This window comes from Brassica oleracea, chromosome C9 (assembly GCF_000695525.1).
Source record: "Brassica oleracea var. oleracea cultivar TO1000 chromosome C9, BOL, whole genome shotgun sequence".
Taxonomy (NCBI): domain Eukaryota; kingdom Viridiplantae; phylum Streptophyta; class Magnoliopsida; order Brassicales; family Brassicaceae; genus Brassica; species Brassica oleracea.
This window is the reverse complement of record NC_027756.1, coordinates 43,254,493-43,262,329: the sequence shown is the minus strand read 5'-3', so window position 1 is coordinate 43,262,329 and position 7,837 is coordinate 43,254,493.

Below are 7,837 nucleotides of genomic sequence, written 5' to 3'. Positions count from 1 at the left end.
TTTTTTTGGTTTTGAGCTAAAAATAACATTAACATTCACTATTTTCTATTGTATAGATAATACAAAATTAGTAAAGATAATTTCAAAAATTTAATGATATATATGTATCACTCTCACATAATAAAAGGAAACTAAAGTAGGAATATATAATACTTTATTATTTCAAGAAGCTTCAAGTTTTAATATTGTTTTACGCTAATTAGTTTTTTGATGACAATAGTTTTATTCACCTCCAAGCTAAATTAATTAAATATAATAAAATTTAATAAATTTAATAATTGTAATTTTTTAAATGCTATATAAATAGTTTTATTAATATCATAATTATTAATTAATGTTTTCTTATTTTACAGAAAATGATGTTTTAGAATATCTGTTTGTTTCAGATCATAATTATATTTTGAATGAAATTTTAATTAATTTTTAGTGTTTAACTGATTTTTTTTTTTGTAAATTATTATAGATTTTGTTGAACTTTGTTTAAAACAAAATTCTTTGTTTGAATTTTTTTCATTCTATTTTAGATTGTTTTCTTAAATTATTATTTTATAAATTAATAAAATATGAAACTTCAGCATATTTTTACTTTAGTTATATATCACTCTGTATCATATCATTTAGTTGAAGAAATTAGAGTGAACCATACTGTAACTAAAAAAAAAAAAAACTTAAATGTAGTGTAAATTACACAAATTATAGAAATTAAGATGAACCAAACCGCATATAAATGTTCTATGAAATTCATTTCTCTCTTCGTCAACTAAAGCTTGAAGAAGTAACTATTACGTAACTTTTTTTATTGTAGATGCACTTGATTGTATTCAATGAAAGCATGTAACTCATATCTCATCAAATATCTCTTTCTCAGTTTTAACATAGTAAAAACGACAACATCGTAATATATATATATATTACATAATAAAATGGAACAAAACAATCAAAAAATATGTTAGCTTTTATATTGCCAGACCAAAAAGAGGCACACCACAAAGCAAGATTTTTATTTTACCTTGGATGTTGTCTATTTTCTAGGTGAAGAATTGTTTCTTTTGTTCCTCTCTGCTATGCCTCCCAGCCATCTTAAACCAGCGCGTAGCGACATTTTAGTATAAATTATTCAGAGGAATTGATAGAGATCCACTTGAGCTTGGAAGTGGCACAAACACCAGATGTTATTAATTTACATACTGTATACTCGCAGAATATATGTTTGGTCAATGGTTTTTTGACTTTTACATTTCAATTTAGTGAATGTTGATGGAATTGGAAAGACACGCGTGGACAAAACCAATTTATGGGTACAAAAGACCAAATGAGAAAAGAGTCCTCTTTGTTCTACAATGTAACACCAAAATTTTCAATTAAGAAAATACATATACTATTTATTTTAAAAATAAATCATTAATAAAATATTATATATAAAAATTTATAACCGAGACCATGAACGTGAGAGTCATGAGCCCGAGGAGAATGCTGAGACTGAGACCGAGTCTGACAGTGGCGCCTCTTCTCGCTCCATGTGGCCGGTTCGAACCAAGCTCGTTTCCGACCTGTGTCACGGCTCCGGAGCTTAAAGAATGAGGGAAAATGTAAACAGGGGAAGTGATTTGGTTGTGAACAAACACGAATCAAAACTTGGAAAAAACAAAGAAAGCATAAACGATTGAGACAATATCCGTTTAGGGTGTATATTATTATGCGAATGAATAACTTTACAATAACTTAGACCCATATTTATAGCAGTCTTAAAATTCTATTTTATTTTCCTTTTAGGAATACATACTTATCATAGAAAAAGTAAATTTTCTAATCCTAAAAAGCGTATCGAATGTTGAGCTTTTACTGGTGCATTGAGATCTAAGACACTTCTAAATGTAACATATTTGAACGATAATTCCCATGGAAGCAACATATACTTTAGGCTTTTTAAGACACCAATAAATCAAAATCATCATCTCATAGAACCACAACTCGAGACAAACCAATCCAAAACTTGGTATCGCGAGACCACTCAGTTTCTTCCATTCTCTCACACTATCTTCATATGACTCCTCTATAACCTCTTCCTCCTCATCGCTACTTAGCTTTTCTTCCAAGAAAGTGATGTTGATGAAGAGAAAGGCGACAAGGTTAAAATTTGACACATCACCACTCAAAGCGATACATTTAACCTCAAAACCAAGGTAAGACACGAAGAGGAACATCATCAAAAAGTGGAGAACGCTCACCACTGCTGTGCAGAATGATAGATGCAGAGTCTTTGACTGAGTCCTGAAAAAAGCTGTTAATGGATGTAAAAGAGATTGAGTGAGGAGATCTGGAACATAGTAAAGCAAAAAGGTGTGAGCTATAGACGCAAGCTTCTTGTCATGTTTCAACATTGTCAGAATCCTCTCGATGTTTATCCAGAGAACAAAAACATGGAGTGATGTGACACTAGTAGAAATATTGGCTATAGCCACAAAATAGCTACTAAATTTTCGTAGCAAATTCTAAAATGCTACGAAAAAGCTACGAAATAAAAAACGTAGCCTTCCGCATCGCGGGCAAAACACCTAGTTAAAATTATAAATTAATAATTTATATGTATACATATTTTATATAAATAAGAACATATTATTATATTGTTTGTTTTATACTCACAATGGAATTATCTTTATATTTTATTAATACTTAATATATTTTTGATGATATTTAGTAATATTATATTTAAAATCATGTTTAAGCTCTATGCGATATATATTATATACACCAAATAATATAAGAAAATTAATATAAATGTCAAATTTCAACAAATAACAATTAATATGTATACACCAAAATCAAATATTTTTCTTATCTTGGAATAAATATATCTTAAAATAATAAATCTAAATATGAAAACTTTTGTAAATTAATATCTCTATAAATTAATAAAATTTCAAAGTCCCAACATTATTAATTTATAGAGGTTTTACTGTATTTTTTTGTCAGCCCAACTATTAGCCCAAAACACTATATATACACAAAACGACATAAGTTTAGGGTGTATATTATTATGCGAATGAATAACTTTACAATAACTTAGACCCATATTTATAGCAGTCTTAAAATTCTATTTTATTTTCCTTTTAGGAATACATACTTATCATAGAAAAAGTAAATTTTCTAATCCTAAAAAGCGTATCGAATGTTGAGCTTTTACTGGTGCATTGAGATCTAAGACACTTCTAAATGTAACATATTTGAACGATAATTCCCATTGAAGCAACATATACTTTAGGCCTTTAAATATATATATATATATATATTCCTAGCAGATTCAGTGAATTAGTATATATACGGTGGTGATAAAGAAGGCGTCTGCGGCTCGCTTGCAATCCTGGTAGATTAAAAATCCCCCCCATTACAGAAAGAAGGATGATGAATTCTAGAGCTGCGGAATCACTGTTCTTTTTACGCTCAGAGGCGGTGACACCAATGGCCGCCACAATCAGGAACCTCTAGCAAGAGGTTAAGAGCTCCCATGGTAGCTTTTCCTCTAGCCTCAAACCGACGCAAATGGACTGCGCCGATTGTATCTTAAGTGGTTCTTTGATATGCATAAACCAAAAGGTAACAGTTACACTACCAGTATTTCCTTATAACTCATATGGATTTTTAATCTGCAATTTTCTCCTCTAGATTTAATTTCTTATAATTGTCTATATTGATATTGGATTAGAGTTCAGTCACAGCAAAACAGATTTATCTTAAATGAAATTACAATTCATTTTATGGTCTTAGTAAAGAAAATATGTTCAAAAATATGAAAATGAAAATATGTTGAAAGAGAATGATATCCATAGTGGTTAGCGACCATAGTGTATTACTTTGTTTTGAAGTTGATTAGTTCAAACTGGAATATCATAAGTGGTTGTGACTAATCGATTTGATAGAAGTAGAATAAAAAATCATAGTCGTAACAAAGTTAATTTAATTGAAATTTAAACATAAAGTAAAGTTGATGTTTTATTTAGAGAACATACTTATATTGTTAAGTACCATGTGGACAGTATATAGAAGGAGTGGCATTTGAAGTTCTATTTTAGAGACTAATTTGAACTTAAACGTGTGTAATGAAGTTTTGTTCGTATACTCTTCTTATCTGATTTTTGGTAATAAAATGTTTCTGGCAATGGAATATATTAGAAAATGAGGAAAACATTTATATATTTTGTTTGAAAATTAAAACAAAATAAAAAATAACATGTAAATGAAACTGAAAATTGGAACATAAGAAACCTCCTTATAAATTGTAATAATGTTGAATCATAGATGACTTTCCTTACATATGGAATAGCTTATATTTGTATGAAGCCATTGATCAATGCAGCAGAAATGGAAGTATGGCTGCAAGTAAGAGAGCATAGATAGGTTCCATTGTTGTAATTTCCGAAGCATACCGTGCATGTATTGTCCGAAGCATACCGTGCATGTATTGTTTTTTCATATGTAGTTGGAGGCCTATTAATTCCCTCCAGATTGGTGATGATAAGGTCGACGTCAAGTCTTGCAGTCGCTTTTGGGTGTAGTTTGTGATAGTAAGAGTAACTTGAGGATCATCAACTATGTTATAGTCTTCAGCTGTTAGTAATTTCCATCACGTAGTGGGCTGTCTCTTGAATAAGTAGGGTTGAGTTAGGGTGTTCTGTTTCATTGTATGTTAACATGAATTTCATGTCCTCAGTTATTGAGTCATTAAAATTATATTGATGGTCGGTAATAGATGATAGCTGTAAATCAATGATAAATTGTCGTGTGTTGGGCATGTGAATGTTGACTTAGAGTGTGCGAAGGAGATTTGCTCATGAAGGCCTTGTTTGGTGTGAGAACTCATAAAAAAGAAGTGATTTATTATTCATCTTTGGTTATTTGTGTGAGTTCAAAATTGAAAGCAACATAAGGTGATATAACTATCTCTTATAGATGGTTTATTCAAGTTTTCTATCTTCTTAACTTCTTGTAAAATCTTGTTTAAGGAACCATTTATTCAGAAGCATTTGTGTTTTTTGAGTCAATGGTTTGTGATGAATTGACTGTTTGTTTACGCTAGATTGTTAATTTTTATCAAAATTATCTATACAAATTTATATTTAGTGTGGATTTGTAAGAAATCATCATATTATATATTCTTTATATTGATGTTGCATTTTATTAACAATATAACTATTATTTAAATTTTTTTCAGGATTTGTATGTTTTATTAAGCAACAATTTTTGTACTATTTATTTTAAAGTTTTCTTAGGGTGATTAGTTTTTAAACCAATTGAAGAAATGATCAGGCTTTTACTAATTTAACTTATATTTGTTTAATCATTTTTTTTATTTTTTTCTGTAGACGTTGGGTGAATACGTACTGGGATGGTAGGAGTGTTATAATATAGTTCTTAGTTGGTTGATCAAAAAAAAGTTGGGGATTAGGGACACATGAGAATTGCTTGTAGATATATGAATTTTCAAAATATTACTTTTTTGGTGCATTTGATATTGTTGATATAGAATTTAGAGACTTGACATATAAAGGAATTTTGTGAGTACATGTTTGATGGAACACCTCTGGTATATCTCCAGATGTGCCTTACCTTCAGCAGAAGCCTCCTCCACATTTGATGGGTCAGTGAGAATTGAGCATTCAACCGTTTAAATTCACACCCCTAGAAAATTCACACCCCTAGGTAATAGGTTCAAATTATACTAGATTTTCTTCAGAGCATTAAGTATCGAAAACTAAATTTTCAAATACGTTTTTTTCTAATTCGAGATGATTGCAATGAATTTATGGAATTCTCTTAGATAAAATTTATTAGTATTATTATTTAGATGGTGGTTTTCCTTTAAATTTTTAATTTTAGATGGTTTTTCTTTTATTTTGGATAAATTTGATAATTTGGTATTTTAAATAATAATATGGAAGTTTTTTTACAGCTACATCATATTTTATCAAATCATGTTTTATTTTACAAAAATACATCCAATAATTTACAGCTACACTTATCATAATTACAACAAAGCAGAAAAATATACTTTAGTAAGGGCATGACTGGTTCAAACGCAGCGGCTGCGGTTGCGGGAGTTCTCGGATGCGGGTGGTTGCGGTTTATAACGGCTTTAAGAGATTTATACGACTGGTTCTACGGTTAGAAATTGGTGCATTTACGGGATACTTATGACTGGTTAACTACCAAATGCTGCAGCGGTTAAATAATAAATTAACAATATTTACATTTTATATAATTATAAAAATATCAAAAATCATAATATTATAATAAATATAAAAATTATACTTAGAAAGTAATAATTTTTTTTTTAAATATAGAAAATATTTTTATTTTAAAATTTTATAATATTAATTAAAATATAATAGATATATTTTATTATTTTTATAATTCCAATTAAAATTTTTATTGTATATTTTTATTTTTGTACATATATTTTTTTATAAAAAAAAAAAAAATTTATCCTCCCGCAATCTCCCGCAACTGCAAACGCTAGTTGGAACCAACTTTTGAATTTATGAAGTTTAAAGCGGTTTGAAACGGTTTAGAGTGGTTTGAGTGATTGTTGTAAAACGCCAACAGCTGGAACTAACCGCAAAGCTGTGTTTGCGGTTGGTAGAGGAGAAACCAGTCATACCTTACATGTACGGTTACATTCAATACATTTACAACACAAATTATACGGTAAATTTTTGACAGCTGCAGTCCAACCAATTACTCCCACTATGCTTGATCTCTCTCGTTATTTTAATTCATGATTCTATAATATCACAAAGAAAATGCATTAGTTTACCCTAACAAATAACATATTTTAAATATAAAAAATTGCTATATTTTTTTATTTAAAATATATTACCTTTTGATACCAAATTCCTTTTTGATTTTATTATAATTTATAACATGTTATTAAGAAAAATAAATAAAAATAAAAAATAGTAATAATGGCAATTAGTAAATATTTTATTTATTAACAATATTATTGTAATTGATAATTTTAAAATTAACGTTAGAACGACGTATAGTAAAATGACTACTCAATAGTATTATAAAAATAAAAATATAATAATTATTAATTAATATAATTTATAAACCAACAAATAATTTCGTGTTTTACAAGCGCATATCAAATTCTATTCTAATAATAAAATTAAAAAATCACAAAACATCTTTTACAGTTTGACAAGAAAAATTCATTGAAAGCTTTAAAAAGCCCAATCAAACCCAAAATGTATAATCAAAAAGAAGAACAAACAAACTTTTGTGTCCAAAAGAATCAAAAGATGATGAGCGAGGAAACAACGAATATACCTTAGCAAACCTGGGTCCACCATAAAGTGACTATAGTATATGCCTATATGTTGATCAAAGAAAAAAAAGGTATATACGTATATAAACTCATCTTTATATATAAAGAAAGCTTTGGATCCCTCCTAGATTGTCCACCTCAGCTGACAGCGCACAAATTCGAGTCCTATAGTCTCGACACGTGTCCTCTTTCTAAACGCTCCGTTTCATTTAAATCAGAGTGTGATCGTATGGGCTTTACATGTTAACGGACCGTAATGTTATTTTATTAGCCCAGTCCGAAAAGTTGAACAGGTATGAATATCCAAACGCAACGTTTTTGCTATTAGAGTTACACCCATCTCACATTCGCCGTTGCAGACGAAAACTCGATATTGGGTTCCGACTGTGATGTTTCACCTTCTTCTTTATCATTCCGTCAGATACGCGATCCTGTTCATCTTCCCGATTGAGAGAAACTGGAAACGTGTTCTCGTTACGCTCAAGCGAAGAGTCGTCTACAATTGAGGCATCA